This window comes from Miniopterus schreibersii, assembly GCF_964146895.1.
Source record: "Miniopterus schreibersii genome assembly, chromosome: 2".
Taxonomy (NCBI): Eukaryota; Metazoa; Chordata; class Mammalia; order Chiroptera; family Miniopteridae; genus Miniopterus; species Miniopterus schreibersii.
The window spans coordinates 107,480,047-107,497,511 of NC_138102.1; the positions used below are offsets into that span (position 1 = coordinate 107,480,047).

Sequence of the window (17,465 nt, forward strand, 5' to 3'; positions counted from 1 at the left end):
CAGGTTCGAGAGACAGCATGAGATAACAGTTGGACATCGCACACAGCGCTGGCAGAGGTATCCAGGATGACTCCAGGGCTTCTAGCTTCAGAGGTGAGGTCACTGGTGAAACTATTCAGCCAGACTGGCGACGCTGGAAGATGAACAAGATTGGCAGGAAAGACACTTGGCTCCATTTGGGAAATGTGAAGGCTGAGATGTCTGTGGGACATCGAGATGAAAATGTTCAGAACGGAAGGAGAAAGGGCATCTGGTGCTCAGGGGTCGGGTCAGCACTAGATACATAAGTTTGGGGTTCAACAGCATCAATGGGATGGTTGAAGCCATAGACGGTAGTATTAAGACTGCTCAGTCTGTGTAGGAGGAAAGGAGTGAAGGCTGGAATCAGGCAGGATGCTAGCTTTGAAGTGGCAGCCAGAGCAAGATAGCAAGGGTGGCTCAGAAACAGAGCTTAGAGAGAAGAAAATAAAGGAAAGAATGACATCTCAAAATCAAAGGAAGAAGAAAGTTGAAGAATGCTTAAAGAAAGAGAGGGCTGCCTGGCTGGCATGGCTCAGAGGTCGAGCATCAATCTAGGATCCAGGAGATCACGGTTCGATTCACCGTCAGGGCACATGCGGGTTATGGGCTCGATTCCCAGCAGGAGTCGTGCAGGAGGCAGCCAATCAATGATTCTCTCATCACTGATGTTTCTATCTCTCCCTCTCCCTTCCTCTTTCTGAAATCAATAAAGACATATTTTTTAAAAAAAGAAATGGAGAGTTGACACCGATTTCAAACATAGAGGCATCAAAAGTGAAGACTGAGAAGAAACACTAAGGTTAGCAGTGAAGAGGTCATGAGTGAACTTAGCAAGAGCAGTTCCAGTGAAGGGATGGGGGCAGCAGCCAGACTCATTCGGAGATTTGGCCTCTAAATGAACAGCATCTACTACATGCCAGGCTTTGTGCTCTGTGTCAGGGATATAGTGACGAGCAGGACGTACATGAACCAGCTTTTAACAGGTAGTGGGGATGAACAGAAACTACAAAATAATTATGGGATCACTACTGAGGTAAATGCTCTGATAAAGACATGAAGACATATAGCATGCTTGCGATAGGGAGCACAGAGCACCAGGACTAAACCAGACAGAAGATGAGGGAAAGAAAGGTACATTTCAGTGGGTCCCACAAGATGAGTAGGAATGAAAAAAGGAAATGGGATGAAGGGTGTTCTACAGATGCCCTCAGGGAGAAAGAGCTTTCATATGTTCAGGAAATAGAAGGAAACCAAGGAGCTAGAACAGTTTTAACATAGCAGGGAATGATTGGGGGTAAGGTTAAAAAACAGGGCTCTGTGAGCCAGGTTGAAGACCTAGGACTTTATCCAAGCAGTCACAGGAAATCACTGAAGTAAGAGCTAAAAGTTTGGGACAGACATGATCTAATTTGCATTTTTTAAAAGATCACTTTGGCTGCTGTGGGGAATGAATTTAGGAGGAAAGGGGAGGGGGAGGGAATAGATACATTGAGATCAGTTAGGAAATTATTACAGTTCAGTCAAGAAATGGTGGTGTCCTGGACCAGGGTGGTGGCAGATAAGTAGGTACAGATGAACAGATTCTAGAGCTATTTAGAAGGTGAGATCAAGAGGACTGAGAGACTGGATGCAATAAATGAGGAGGAGAGGTTGAGGCCAGTTGGGATCTGTGGTCCCTCTACATCTATTCTGAATACTCCCAGAGGACTACTGAGATGGAAGAATTAAAGCAGAATTCCAAGCAGACATAAGGCTAAGCTCCAGTGACTCTGGTAGGGTTCACACCACCAAGTGGGAAACAAGTCTTAGGAATCATTCCTCTCCTAAGGGGCTTCTAAGCCCCTAGAGATAAAATGATTCCTTCTAACAGGAAGTCCCCAGAAAATCTTGTCCTCTGGTTTTGTCATGTACTTGTGGTGTCATGTCTTCTGGGGGTAGGGTGCCAAGTAGATCAAGTCCATGGTCTTGCCATTCTGGTAAGTGAGCCACACTGTAGGTGGCTTCTCATTAAGGCACCTCATACACTGTTCGGGGCATTCATAAAATGCCTTCAGTACAGTGTGGGCAATTCCAGGTCCCAAAAGCTAACTTCCATTTGATTACTTTTCCCTCTCATCATTTTATCAATTTTAAATAAATAGGCTAGACTTTTATTTCCAGCAATACGGTAGGCCTTAGATTGACCCTCCCATTGAAAACAAATAAAAATCTTGAATAAAATATTTTAAAACTATATCCCTTCCTCTCTCTGAAATCAATAAAAGTGTATTTTAAAAAACACACAAAAAAACTATGTTTCTAAAAGCTGGCAAAAAAGGGAAGGAATTCACTGGCCAGGGACTTTTTTGGAATGTCCAGGTCTGACTATGATAATGACTATAATGTAATATTAATTAGAAGTTAAAGACAAGCTTGCAAATAGGTGCACGGAACAAAAAAATATCATAAATAACCAAGAATTTTTTTTTTTAAATGAACCAAAGAGAATTTTTAGAAATAAAAATTAAATAACTAAAATGACAAACTATGGACAGACTTCCCAGCATGTTAGATACAGTCTGAGAAAGAAGCAGTGAGCTGGAAGCTACATTAAAATCAATTAGCCAAAACACAGCACAGAAAGATAAAGACTCCGAAAAATATGAAAGAGCTTATGAGACATGAAAAATAGTGGTTAACATGTCTAATTGGAGTCCCAAAGGAAAAATGAGAGTGTTGAATAGATAATGGCTAAAAATCTTCCATAAGTAAGGAAACATACCAATACACACATACAAGAATGCCAATGAGTCCCAGTTATATCTCAGTGAAGCTGCAGAACGCCAAAGACAAAGAGAGTACCTCAAACTCAGCCAGAGGGAAAAGACAAGTTACCTTTAAATGATTACAAGCCAGAAGATAGTGGCAGAAGACCTTCAACATGCTAAAAAAATGTTGATTGTCATCTGGGAATTCTGAAGAAAATATGGTTTAAAAATAAGGGAAATGAAGACATTTATCCGATAAACAAAACTGGGGGAGTCTGCCACAAGCAGACCCTCATCAAAGGACATTTTTAAAAAGATGTATTTCAGACAGAAGGAAAGAGAATCTAGGTGGAAGATCTGAGATTAACGAAAGAATGGAGAATAAAGGAAATGAAAATGGATTTTCTCAGCCTGTTGCTGAGGAAATAACATAGGTTTGGAGACAGACCTATTCATATTCATATCTTGCTGTGGTTTCTTACAGTCTGGGATACTTGAATCAAGTTACTTAATCTCTCAGAATCTTTTTTTTAATTGATTCTCAGAGAGCAAGGAAGAGAGGGAGAGAGATTCATTTATTGTTCACTTATTTATGTTTTTCTTAGTTGACTCTTACATGTGCCCTGACCGGAGAACGAACCCAAAACCTTGGTGTATCAGGATGATGCTCTAACCAACTTAGCGACTGGACCAGGGCCTCTCAGAATCTTGATATACTCATCTTAAAAATTCATGTAATAGTGCCACTTATGCAAGGGTTTTGTGGGCAATACAGGAGCAAACACGTATAATGCTCTCAATTTAGCTCAGCACCTAAGTGTAAAAAAAACGTTAATTCCTTATCTTCAAACATTAATGACTAACCAAGCAAATAACATATTGTTAGCAACAAAGAATTACTTGCTTTCAGGTAGGAGATAAAATTCTGGCACCTTTTCATATTGTGTGAATCTACTACAGAACTGACATTTAGGGGTTGTTTTCTTTTCGTCTTTTCAGTATCAAGCCTAGGATCTTTCAAACAACATTTATGATTTCTTTATTCAAAAAACAGTGTATGTGTATACGCAAGTCCCAGGGCTATACCCTGGATTCCAGTTTAACTCGCAATTTTAAAATAATTTGTGTTCTCAGCTTTATGAGGTCACAAAATACATGTTGGCCCATCCACAGGTTCAAAGTGGCCAATCCTGCCCAACCTCCTCCCCAAGATTCTCCCCCAACTAAGAGACAGCAGCAGGCAAATGATGCCTCAGCCGTAGCTTCTGTACCCCAGGACTCGTGCTCAGACACCCTCCCCAGATCCATCCTTAATCCTTTGTTTCATTAAGGACAAAGAAGTCTAAGCAATATAAAGCTGATAAGAAAAGTTAGTTTATTCTCCTTTAAGTTCTCTGCCTAATTTTCGTTTGGCAACAATTTGGTGGGTAAGGAGGCAGGGGGACAGATCAACCCAGAACCAATCTCTCCTTAATGGTCAAGGAAACAAATAGCACTAGTCCTGGAGTTCTAAGACCTGGGCTCACATCCTTACTCTGACATTTGTTATTTGTGTTTTCCTCACCTGTAAATTGAAGGCAATAATTAGATCATATGTATTTGTAGAGCATTTTATAGTTTATTGTTTTCAGTTATAATTTAATTTAAGATGCACAACACTCAGCATAATACCTCACTGCACTGTCGTAAAATTTAAAAGCAGAGTCTGAGACTACTGTGCAAACTGCACAAAGAGTCTGCAATGAGAAGGATCATCACCAGGTACTACAGTTGGCCCCTGAGCGGCATGGGAGTTAGAGGAGCCCGCCTCCCACACAGTTGAAAATCCATGCATGTGCAAATTCCCAGAGGAGCTGACCCTTCAATAATGGGAGTAAGTGCACAGTTAGTTTAAAAAATCGGCGAATACGTGGACTCGCACAGCTTCAACCTGTGTTGTTCAGGGGTCAACTGTGCAGTCCATGGGCTCTGCAGTCCAAGCACCTGCATTTGAATTCAGATTCTACATGTACTAGCTTTGTGTCCTTGAGCAAGTTACTTAGCTTCTAAGTTCCTCACCTCTAGTTAAGGATGATAATAATAGTCCCATGTGGTAGCTCAGGGAGGTACTAGGTGAATTAGATTTGACTTGAATCTATACCAAGTCAAGCTGACAGATGTCTGGCCACACCCTTCTGCACTCACTGACACATCACCCTCCAACTTTGTTATTTGCAGTTATCTCCACTCTCCACACCCCTGGGCAAATATTTGCAAAAGAAGGGCAGAAGCTCTGGATATCAGGACACACCATGGACTGTTTCTTAATGACAATAAAGCCTCAGATTCCCACTATACTTGTGGGGCATCCTCATGCTATTTTGGATGGAAGCAGAGCCTGGCTCCCCAGGCCCCATGTAGCCCAGATTTTCCCCACTTCTGCCCAAGAGTCTTGCTTGCCAGGCCAGAGAGCTCTGGACTAGGGGATGCTGGCTGAGCCTCAATTCCCTAACTGGACTGTGCAGCTCATCCATTGGTGAAGGGCACTAAGGCCTGAGCTGACACCCCATGGACCTACTATAATGACCTATGAAGCAAATGGTTAATTTAGCCCAACCCAATGAATAGATGGAAACTACTTGGCTGCAAAAAATATAAGCAGCCCCATTCAAAATGCTTTATCTTTATAAAGTACTTTCACGTTGTCAGTGTTTCATTCTACCAGTATGACATGCCTAAGAGATGTGAAGGGCAGCTATTTTACTCCCGGGGCAACTGAGGCCCACAGTGAGCAAGTGGAGAAGCTCTTCCTGCCAGAGTCTGCTGCCGAGCACAACTGCTCTGCCTGAGCTTTCTGGCCGACTCTCCTGTGAGAGGTCCTAGAAGAAATGCATCCTAAGAGGCCCGTACAGGACTTCCATCAAGTTGGCATCATTCAGATGGGGCATGGAAGGAGGACTTAGGCACAACTTAGTCACTCAGCTGTGACTTAGCCCAGAACAAGAAAACATGCTCAGGAGCACTCATTAGACCCAGTCAGCCTGGAGTTAACAGGCTACCCTCCATCAGCAGTGGAGTGGACACGTGTGTTATCTGGGTGAGGGCAAGACAGTCAGCTGTCACTGTCACTGTGCTAGTAGACACCTCTTTCTAAAGTGCCTCTGGGAGCTCTGGCAGGCTACAGACAGCATAGGACTGCGGCACAGATTGTTAACAAGTCAGGAACCCAGGCAGGCGGGCTAGAGAGGATGGGACTAACCACCATTACCAGGCCTCAGACATGGTAAACTGTGAAAAGCTGCCTTGGGCCCTATAACCAGGACTGAAAGGAAATCCGGTAGCAAACGTGAAAGAATAGTGAGCTTATTGTTCAGAGTTATCGCCTGGGCTTCTCCCCTTGGTCTGTTTTGGTTGGCTTTCCTGGTGGACAGCTTTGTATGAAGAGGGCGAGTCTCTGAGGGAGGCCATGCCAGCTTCCACTCCACAGCCCCACAGCACCTTCCACAGGGTTCTAAATGCCTTCTCCATCCTAATGCAGCATGGTCCATATAACACATGTTCAAACAGATCCTAGAAACTTCTCAGAGTAGACACTCACGTGCCCAGGCAGGGCGAGATGTGTTTGATTCTACAGGATATCCCTGTCTACATGGAAGAGGAGAATCAGAGGCCAGAATCGCATCCTGGCTCCTCACATCTCTTACATGGTAAACTGAGTTGGTGAAGGCCAGCATGGGAGGAGGTAACCCTCAGAAATGTTGCTAGGGTAGAGGCATGACTTATGGCCTGGGTAGAACTTCACTGGTTTAATTTCCATGTAGACTGGTCCTCAAGCATGGTCTAATAAATGAACTTAAGGCCCAGCCGGGCATGGCTCAACAGTTGAGCATCGACCTAGGATCCAGGGGATTGAGGTTTGATTCCCTGTCAGGGCACATGCCCGGGTTGTGGGCTCGATCCCCAGTCAGGGACGTGCAGGAGGCAGCTGATCAATGACGATTCTCTCATCACTGATGTTTCTATCTCTCTCTCCCTCTCCTTTCCTCTCTCTGAAATCAATAAAGATATATTTTAAAAAATAATAACAAAGTAAAATAAAGTGAACTTAAGGACCCTCATGGAACATTCTTCCCAAGACTTCCTGTTACCACCTATCTGGTGAATTCTGCCATCCTGGAAGGCCCAGCTCAGTTCTTACCTAACTGCTTAAGCCTTAACCATAACCCGTTTCCTTACAGAGCACATATCATCTGTCCCTCTCGCTTGCCACTAGTCACATATGTGTCAAAGGAAGTATTATAGCCTTTGTTCCTTCTCCCAAAACAATGCACTGCACACAGTAGGTGCTCAATAAGTATCTGTTGATCCATTTTGTTTTTTTGAAGTTTTTGTTTTTTGGTATTAGCATTCAGTAAAACCACATTGATTTACCCTTAAAGTATCAAAAAATTCAGGTGTGCTATGTGATATAATATGATTATTATTCAGTACAAATTAGAGCTTTTTATTCTATTTCTAACTCCAGTAAATGGGGCTTGCATGTTAAAAAATTTTTTTGTTTGCAATGTGTGATTACATAATGAAGGTCTAGTAATTTTTTTTTTCATTAACATTCATTTCACTTAGCAGTTCCTTTTTGTGTCTCTGTTTCTAATTCAAGCTGTGGTTCAATTACATTAAAACTGCATTCCTTAAAAAGAAGTTCTATGGCAGACTTTGTTTAAATTATGGTTGGTCCACCCCTATATTTCTGACTGGCCCATGCCTGGGGCAGCTCACCCAATCTGGAGTCAGGGGATCCTGCTCCCATTTCACAGGTGTGTTAAGAGAGCTCTGTTATCCAGCAGACCTCACAACCCAAAAGGTCAGCCCTTCATAGGGAGCCAGTCTGGTGCAGAGGGATCAATGGCATGGATGAGGTGTCTGTGATGTAGGTGTCTATACCAGAACTAGGTGTGTGAACTCAGAAAACTTTATAACCTCCCTGAGCCTCAGTTTCCTTGTCTATAAATTGGAGATATTAAGTCTTAATGAGAAACAGTGTGTGACATATGGTGGGACTCAATAAATTATCTTATTATGCATGGGTCCATGTGAAAGTCTGCTGGGTGCTGACTTCATTCCCAGAGTTAAGCCACATCTACTGAAGCTGGAACCCCAAGCCCCAAACAAAGACAACCCCCAAAATCTGCGCACAGGGCAACACAGCAGGGCTAGTGCAGTCTATAGAGAGGGTAAGGACAAGCAACAGGAAATGTGCCAGAGAGATACACAGCAGAAGATAAAAATGCCAGGAAGAATGCCTGCTCAAGAAATAGGAAATGCTCTTAGCCATATTTGCAGCCAGGACAATCATACCCTAGGAGTAACCTGCCTTGCCCTGAGCAGAGTCAAGCTCCAGCAAGACTCCAGGAGGGACAGAAAAGCACAAGCGATCATGATCAAGAACAAGAACTGACACTGTGACCAAGCCCCTGCAGGCCAGAGAAGATTCCACATCTCTCTGCCTGTGTAGAGCCCAGGGTCAAGGCTAAACTCGAATTTCTGTAATACATGTGTAATTAGTTGAAAAGCTTAATTTAGTGGTTTGGTAAGTTCCATTAGCTGTTTATCTATGGCATGTAATTAAGCTGTTTTCAAGCAAATTCTTTTTGGCTAAAGACTCCAATTAAGAGTCTTAATGGAAGAGAGTTCATATAGTAGATACCCAAATTCATGCAGATTCTAGAAACCTCTTAGAGTACACACAAATGTGTGAGGCAGACTGGCTGTGTTTGATTCATACAATGACATTCCGTTCCAGATGAAGGAAGAAGGATCAGAGAGTCCAGGATCCAATCTGGGCTCTGAAACTGCTAAGGCCTTGGGTATGTTACATTTCTGATGCTGCTTCTTCATCAGGAAAAGGTGGATGATAATAACCACCTTATAGGACCATTGGGAGAAATGTACAAAGTGCTATATTAAGTGCTTAGCACAGAACCCAGCCCGAAGGAGGGGAGACTCACAAAAGCTCCTTTGGCTGAAGCAGAGAATTAAAAAACTAGAAAGTAACAAGAAATAGAAGCAGAAAGATGGCCCAAGTAGAGAGGGCCTCCGATGGTGAGGCCACTGTGCCCAGGGACGCTGAGACAGAGTGAGACTGTGGCACTCTTTGGAGCCAGGGTTAATACCAATTAGATGGGAAGATAAAACAAGCTCTGGAGATGGTGGTGGTGGCTGCACCACACTGTGAGTGTTCTTAATACCACTGAACTTTACACTTAGAAATGGTTAAAATTGTAAATTTTATGTGATGTATATTTTACTCCAATAAAAGAAAGACTAAGTTACAAAAAAAAACAAAAAAACAATATCTTAAAACCCAATTCTCAGGCCACTTTAGACACTAAAACAAAAACAGTGTGAAGGAGAGTTGGAATCGCCTTCTATCTGCGGGATTCCCTAGGGAAGGCAGGGTCGGGGCACCCAGACACCCAGACCCCGAAGGCCATGAGTCAAGATCTCCTTGCACGGAGCTGATGCTTATCCAGATGTCCATCTCATACAAGCTCCAGGAAGACCAGAAAACCAAAAGCTACCACAGACCAGGACACCAGAGAAAGATCTTAAGGTTCTTATGCAGAACAATTTGTCTTGCCTGATGGTACTTCCCGATTGTAATTTCTGACCATAAATCAGATGAAAGAGAATGAAACTTCCAAGGACCCCTTCCCCTCCCACTCCGTGTTCCTATCTGGGGACGGGGCTGCTGCCTTGTTCAGAAAATCCTTGCCCTCGGGAGGAAAGCTGCTACCTTGCACTGCCGCACAGGCTACAGAGACAGTGGCTTTGACAGACTACTTCTTCTTCTGCACAGAAAAGCAACCCCTGGCTGAAGACAGGCGTAGTCCCTCCAGCCAGCATCTCTAACCCCCTTTCCATGACCTCTCTGACCTCATTCGTGTCCCCAGAAGGGCATGCCAACTTGAGACCTCCATGTGAAGGGTGTAAAGGGCTGTCCTTGTGCCTCAGGGAACAGTGGCTGTGAATGCTCACGGCCTGGGCCTGACCACACAGCATTTCCAAGCTGATCGTTCCCCCACTTCCCAGTCATTGAAAGCCCCTAGAAGCTGGACAGAGTGAGCTGGTGACACAGACCCCCAGGGGACCCTCCAAGCAGGAGGACCCTCTTGCCATCCACCAACACGCTTTGCGCACATGCTCCATGCTGTGTCATAGACCCTGCTTTCAATGCTCCCATTCTGCCCAATGGCTGTCCAGAGTCTGCCCATTCCTCTAGGTCCAGCTCAAACCCCACCTCCTCTGTGAAGCCACAAGAAATACCCTTGACTCTGCTAGTCAATGAACTCTAACGGCATTGGTTATCTTTTTAGATCCTCCCTCCAAGGGGCCTGTAAATGGTGGCTGAAGGGACTACACCCTCTCTTCTTAACCAGATCCCCTGGGACCCTGAGCTGGCCCGATGGGCATCACTGCTAATCAGGTAAGAGATTCTGTCCTGGCCGTCTGAGGAATTCTGGCACGCGGACAGGGACCAACAAGGGGAAGTTGGACTCCAGACTCCAGAACTCAGGAACAAACTCTCAACATATAAAGCCACCACAACTGACAAGGCCAGGTGAGCCTTCACCATGGCGCCTTTTCACACCCAGGTGCTCACCTGAGATGAAATGGCAGGTAATTATTCCCATTTCACTGAAGGGGGAAGAAACTCGGATTTACAGGGTGAATCCTGAGAACACATGACCGGTTACAGAACCTCAGCATTCGGAGGGGCAGGCTGAGGGATGGTTGAGGACATGGCCCTGGGGCCAGGCTGCCTGAGTTCAAATTCCAACTCAGCCTCTTAATAACTGGTTGACCTTCAGTAAGTCGCTCTATCCCGAGAAACCTCATCTATAGAGTGGGGAGAATGTTGGTAATAGTACCTGTCCCACAGGCCGTAAGAAGGATTGAGTTTGTTTATGCCAAGCTCTCAGCCGTGCCTGGTACACTATGTGCATCCAGCCTAGAGGTGCCATGGGAAGAGAGTCCCTGAAGCTCCGTGTGTCATCAGGGTGGGGCTGCAGGAAGCTGGTCTCCCTCCCCACGTCAGCACCAAGCCGACCTTCCACACCAGCGGTGAGGGTATGCGCTGACGTGGATTCAGTGTGGCAAAGCAGCGAGCCTTTACCAGGAGAACTCAGACCAGCTGCAAGTCCTGGTGCTCAATACTGAGCAATCGCTAAAGTAAATAAAGTGAAAATAAACCAATCACCCAGATAATAGGAGATATTCCTCTTGTCTGCACTGGTAATTGAGCCATTGTAGCCACCTTCTTACTTCCCTGTGCTACTGTGAGTTTAAAAGGGAATTAGGAAGCTGCCTGTTCAGAAATGCAAATGCAGCCCAGGGAGGTCACTGAGCTGGTCCCATCAGGTCTTGGCACACCCACAGCATGTGTGCTAAGTCTCACCCTTTTCACTTTTCCTAAGCCCAACAGGGCACAGAACTGCACAGACCCAGTGGAGCTGAGAGCAGAGGGCTGGGTGCTGAGCCAATCTAACCACGCCGCCAGAGCTCTCTTACACCAGGCACAATTCCCACCCTTCCACGAGTTCTTGGGCCCAGCTACACATTTTTCCAGCCCTGGGTAGGGCATCTCTATTGTGTGAATAAGGGGTCTTCAGCTCAGGTTCAGTGGGGACAGAGGCCCTTGGACTCTGAATCATGTGTGAAGTTGTCTGCCCCCACCTCCCTGCATCTCCTAGAAAGGCCTGGAGCATCACCTAGGGTCAGGCTCTGCCCCTGTACATGCCTCCCTTGACCAGCCCATCCCGGATGTGTCAACAAGCAGGCTGGGCAAGAAAGAGCCCTGCTGACATTCAGAGAAAGCCAGGGCTGAGAGCCAAAGCAAACTGAAGGAGGGAATGCACTGTCTCCGGAAAAATCTGTTACAAAAGAAAATTCCATATTCCTCAAGCTAGGGGGTCTAGACCCTACATGCAAATTTGTCCATCAAATTTGTCGAGTTACCCCAGGCAGATTAGGGCCTCCAGGAACCCATTCCCAACAATGGCCTTCATGAGGGTTTTTCTATGTTCAACCCAGTCCATCCGTGCTCAGTGACTTAGTCTGAAAGGGCCGAGTGGGTACAAGGTGAGAATGAATTAGACATGTGGCCAAGGCTGGTTTAAACAAGGAGCAGTGTGTAGACGACAAAACCTACAGAGCGCTTCTCCCTACCCCATCCCAGCACCTCGGCCGCAACCACAAATTCATTTTTTATGCAGATAAATCATACTAAATTGGCCATTGAGAGCAGCTTCCAGTGGGAAACAAAGACCCAAAAGGTCACTGCTGAGTCCTAGAAGAGGGCAGTTGAGTGGAGGGCTAGCATAGAGTGATGCTGGAGGCATGGACTGGCAGAGCCAAACCGCCTGGGTTCAAATCCTGCTTCTTCCATTTACCGGCTGCATGGTCAATGGGCATGATATTTGCCTCTCTGTTCCTCTATTAATTTTTCTATAACATGGGAATAATAGCAGTGCCTACTCAGTTGGGTTGTAGTGAGGCTTAAATAAGCAAACACATGTCTGGTACTTAATGTATACTGGTTGTCCTGAGGATGAGCAGTGTGCCCAGGACATCCTGGCTTAAGCCTGTTGTCCCAGCATCATTATTAATACTCTCTCTTCACTCTCAAAAGTGAACGGTTGCACAATAAATCCTAAGGCTGACTAGCTCTTGTGTGTTTTTTTCTCTCCCTGCTTTGTGCTGCCTCTCTGAGTATTGGGGAGCCAGGTTCCCACAGTGTATGTCCCCAGGGAAGTTCTGCCCATGAGCACTGAGGAGTCTGTGCCATAAACTTGAATTTTCCTTTTTCTCTTTACTTTGCCTCTCCCTCTCCTTCCTCTTCTCGCACAGCCATCCTCTCCTTTCTTGGGCTCCATCAGTGCCCTAGGGTGCCAGGTGCACACAGGTATCTTTCGTGCACTGCCCTGCACACTTGGATAGGACACTTTCTGGCTCTCTAACTAAACTATGCCTTACCAAATTTCTCTTAGAGGAAGGAAACAACTTGAGATGTCAAAGAAATTGCCTGCCCACTAGACAGATGAGTGGAAATAATGTGGTATTTTGTATATGTGCGTGAGTTTGTGTTGTTTAAGGGGACAAAAGAGAATAACAGCTTGCAATGGTCCATCGAATGCTGGAACCTATCTCTAAAAACAGTCCCAAGGGCTATTTTATGGGGGAGGCTGGAGGCTGCTCTCCAAACAACTGCCTCCCCAAGTGGCGGTGTTGAGAGCAAAACCTGAGAGTCAGGAGCCCAAAGGTCTGTTCCCCTCTGCCACTCACTAACTACTTGTCAAGGACCATGATTTTCTGAAGCTCAGTTTCCCCATCTGCAAAATAGGGCATACTTGTCCCTAGATCACCAGATGCTATGACATTGTAAGAGGCCCGGGCCTATTCTTAGGCTCCTGAAACTGTTCCACAATAGTCTGTAACCACATCTTTAGGACCTGGCTAGCCCTTTTTAGAAGTCAAATATAGGAGGAACCAAGCCTGGGGAAACATGATAACCTGAACTAACTCTAGCCCAACGAGTCAGGGCAAATACCTGAGTCCCCTGTGCACTGAGATAGAACAGGCAATTTTTCTGGGTGGGAGAAAAGCAAGGGAATGATGTGAATTCAGTGACTGACTTGCCAGATCCCAGGGGATCCCCACCAATCTCCCTTGGCACAACTTCTCCCAGCACCTTCCAGCATCCATTCCAGCAGCCTAGAGGCTCGAAGAGCACCTTCAGCAAATTCACGGCAAGGAGCCTAGGGCCAGGGGGTTCAAAACCAATGGCCACTGCAGCCCTTGTCCCCATGCACGGTAACATCACAGGCTCCCACACCTGCAATCAGTCACCAAACCTGACCCACCTCCTGGCGTTCCCTGCCCAATACTGGAACCCAAATCATCATCATGGTCTCCTCCTCTGCTCTGGCCTCTGACATTTATTCAGCTACCAGATTGGATCTATTTCATCTGTCTCTGGGTTCAAATCCCTGCCCCGCCACTTATTCACTGCGTGACCTTGGACAAGTTGTTTAACCTCTGAGTCTCATTCTCTTCCTCTACAAAATTCGTAGAGATAATAAACTCCTCATAAAGTTGTTGGAGGATTAAATAAGATCATGTGTGATAAGGTGCTACCATGGGCCCTGGCCTATTTCTCCCCGACACACACATCCCTTTTAGCAATGTCTCTGGTCATGCCCCTTCCGCTCCATTCCCAACAGTCCTATTCAGCTGCACATGGTCACTGCAATCTTCTCCTTCCCAGGTTCTCCCCCTACCGCTCCCTTCACTGTTAGTGCATCTCAAATATTGCTGCCAAACGTGAAGTTCTTCTGAACCCAGCCCCAATAGCACCATTCCCCTTCCCATCAAAACACCCCCAGGCTTAACAATGAAGTTCAAGTTCCCTAGCCTAATGCTACAGGCTTCCACCATTCCTCAACACAATTCCAAAAATTCCAGCCATCTGATCCCAACCTACATTCCTCACCACATCTCCACTACATTTTCCCTTGTCCCCAGACACATCCCACCTCCATGACTGCTCAGGCATCCCTGCCCCAGAAATGCCCAGACCCAGCCTCCTCCTCAAGGCACAGCCTAAGTGCCACCTCCAGAATGCCATCCTGATCCACTCCTTCCAGAAGTGGAACCCCTCCTCCAAAGTCCCCGAGACTCATGGCATTCATCACTCTTACAGTAGAGTACTGAGAGGTGAAAGGACCTCAGAGGTCATCTGTGAAGCCTCCCAATTTTCATTCAAAAATATGCAGAGTAGCTCTTACAGGCAAACATCACCCAATGAGGTCATGCATGGTGATTTTACCTAAAAAAGGGGCATGAACCCTGGACCCTCAAACTAAAATCCTGATTCTATGTGGAGTAAGCTGTCCTAGTTTCATATCCCTATGCCCATATCCTTGAGAAGAAAATTCTCTGGTATGGTCTGGTTTCTTCCAGAGACAGGGAACTCACTACCTCATGAGTCAGGTTGTCAGGTTCTCCCTCTTGAACTCTGATCTCCCCTAGGGACTCCTGCATGGGCCCTTTCTGCCCTCTAGAGTAACACAAAGCTAATTCATTTAGGATTCCTGGTATCCTTCCAAGGGCCAAACACTGGGCAGGTTCCCAACAAGTTCATTGTAAGCGGACAGGTATACAGATTTAGAGGGCTTTCCCAAATGCTCAGATAGATTCACCGCTTCCCCGTGCATACATACACAGACACATACACTCCTGCACACACATGCACACACACATACACACTCACACACACCTGGGCCAGAGTCAGCAAGGCAGCTGAGTCACACAGGCCAGACCACAGCACCAATGGGGCCAGGGAGGAAGTGCAGCCCCAGCAGCAGCCCATTTCCTGACCTTCTTTCTTTGCTCTGGGAAGCTCTCTTTTTGTTTCTTTCTGACTTTCTGACTTTGTCTCTCCCAGTCCTTTGTTTCTGCAAGTGGCAACAGCTGTGAGGTAGTCTAGGCCCAGGCGGCAAGAGTTCCTAGCAGCACTGACCTGCAAGTGAGAAGTTCTGGTTTCTAGAACTGTGGCCCTGGGGCAGTCACTTCACTCTGTAAAATGAAGAGGCTGGATGTGGCCAAAGGCCCCTGAGGTCCTTTCCGGATCTCAGCCCCACTGCTCCCAGGCGCACCTCCAGTCCCCCTCGGGGTTCTGAGTGGCAGAGTTATCTAAGGCAAGGGAGCAAGGCCAGGCAGGGCACGGTCGGGGCGCTCAGCTGCTCCCCCCCAGCGCACAGTCTCCAGCCGGCCCTCCCGGGAACCCCATGTGCTGCGCACACATATGCTCACTGGGCTGCCGCGGGGAAGCGGGCAGAGGTGCCGTCCTCCCGGCGTGCGCGGGCCGGAGCCGGCTGGGAAAACGCCCACCCGTCCCCTTCCTCCCCCGTACCTCGGAGTGGCCGCCTTCCCTTCCAACTGCCGCCGCCCCGCTGGGCTCACAGCCGTCAGGTAGCCGCCTGCCCCGCGGGCTGCTCGGGCGACTCTGTCCTCCTGGAGCCCCGCGGGCTGGACGAGCCCCCCGCGGCGCAGAGCGGAGGCGGGGCCGGTAGTCCGCGCTGCCGCCGCCACCCCCTGGGCGCCCTCCAGAATCTGCACGCTCGGCGCGCCGCGGGGTCCGGGCAGAGAGGGAGGAGATCTCAGCCGGCCAGGGCGCCCGGTGGCGAGGGCGGGGCTGCGGCTGACTTGGTAGGCCTGACTAGTGGGGCCCCTCTGTTCCCCAGTCCCCCTAAAGCCCCTGGCACTGATTCCAGAAGGTTAACAGGTTGCAGCGCCTGGCATTTGTTTAGAGGAGGTCAATCAGTCCAGAACCTTGCGGCCCGCTGGAGAGAGGTATGGGTATGCATCCCTGAAAACCTGCAACCTCCAGTCCTCTGCAGCTGTTCTCTGGGGATTTTGTCCTTATACTTTCCTGTCGCTTCTGTATGTTCTTTTGTGGGCATGAATGCTTGTATAACAGAAAAGCATCCAATGAATATGTTTAATAAAGCTTTAAATAAATCTTCAAAGGCCTCCTGAGGCCATCAGGCTGAAGGAAACCCTCACCCTGGTACACAAGGCTCTCCATGCCTGCTCTCTGGCCACAAACTAACTTTCCAGCCTCGCCTCGCATCCCCCAAACAGACATGCACCCCTGCTCTCGAAACACAGGGTGTTGCCAAACTCCAGCTGCTGGGAGTTCTCACTTTGCCTGGAATGCCCCTCCCCTTTCTTCTCTGCCTGTTGAAATACTAATCCAGCCAGGCCCCACTGAAATGACCCATTTTCAGTGACTCCTTCCCCAGACGCTGGCCCCAGCAGAAGAGCCCAGCCCCTTCTTGATGAGCCTGTCATTCTCATGCTGGTGTATATAGTAGACTCCCTTTCCTCTCCCTCTTCCTCTCTCCATCCCTCCACACTAGCCCTGTTCCTGGAGGAACAGAAATAAACACTTACTAAGCAGCTATCATAAATCCATGTGGTATCCTTTCCTCTCCTTGAAGCCCAGGGAGTGACCAGTCCACAACCTCCCCCAACCCCACCCACCCAAGAGAAGAGCTGCACCAGTCTCCCCTTCCCACTAGAGTTTCAGGAGGCTGTTGGGCCACCTCCCCAGCCTTCCTTCTGGTCTTATGCCCAGTCCTATGCATTGGTCTTTTCTGTTCCAGTTCTGGGGTATATTTACTGTGTTGATTCCAAGGTCAGGGTGGTTGGCCCTGATGTTGCTCAAACACACAAGTTTGGGGGCTGGCCTCCTAAGGAGCAAAACAGGCTGCACTGAATGGCTTGCCCTTCTTTCAGCCCGAGTGAGGAAAAGGGCACTTTTCATGTCAGAATCTCAGAAATGGAAAAGATCTTAGAGATTATCTGATGCAAAACTTACCCATTCCCATTTTACAGAGGAAAAAACTGAGGCTGGAGAGATCCAGTGGCACCAGAGGTATCTACCATTGTTACTGTTGTTAAATATCATTAATACTGTTATCTTGCAGGTTTCGATTGCCTTTCTCTTCTAAAGCAATTCCACATGTTGGCAATAGTTTGCCCTCACAGTCCCATGAAGGATTAAGATATTTATGGTTAAATACTCACTTTGAAAGCCAGAGCTGGATTCGAACCTTGATGCTCCAAGTTGTCAGCTATGGCCTTGACAAGTCA

General features: G+C 47.1%; 1 protein-coding gene across 2 annotated transcripts in view; it reads right to left on the reverse strand.

Annotated features, from left to right (window-relative positions):
* Window positions 1–15,842, reverse strand: part of CRACR2A (calcium release activated channel regulator 2A) — a 127,175-nt gene extending 111,333 nt beyond the window's left edge. For both annotated transcript variants that reach the window (XM_081124308.1, XM_081124309.1), the window contains exon 1: window positions 15,721–15,842. The gene's annotated coding sequence lies outside the window, so the exon portion shown is untranslated. The remainder of the gene's footprint in view (window positions 1–15,720) is intronic.
* Window positions 15,843–17,465: the final 1,623 nt, after the last annotated feature.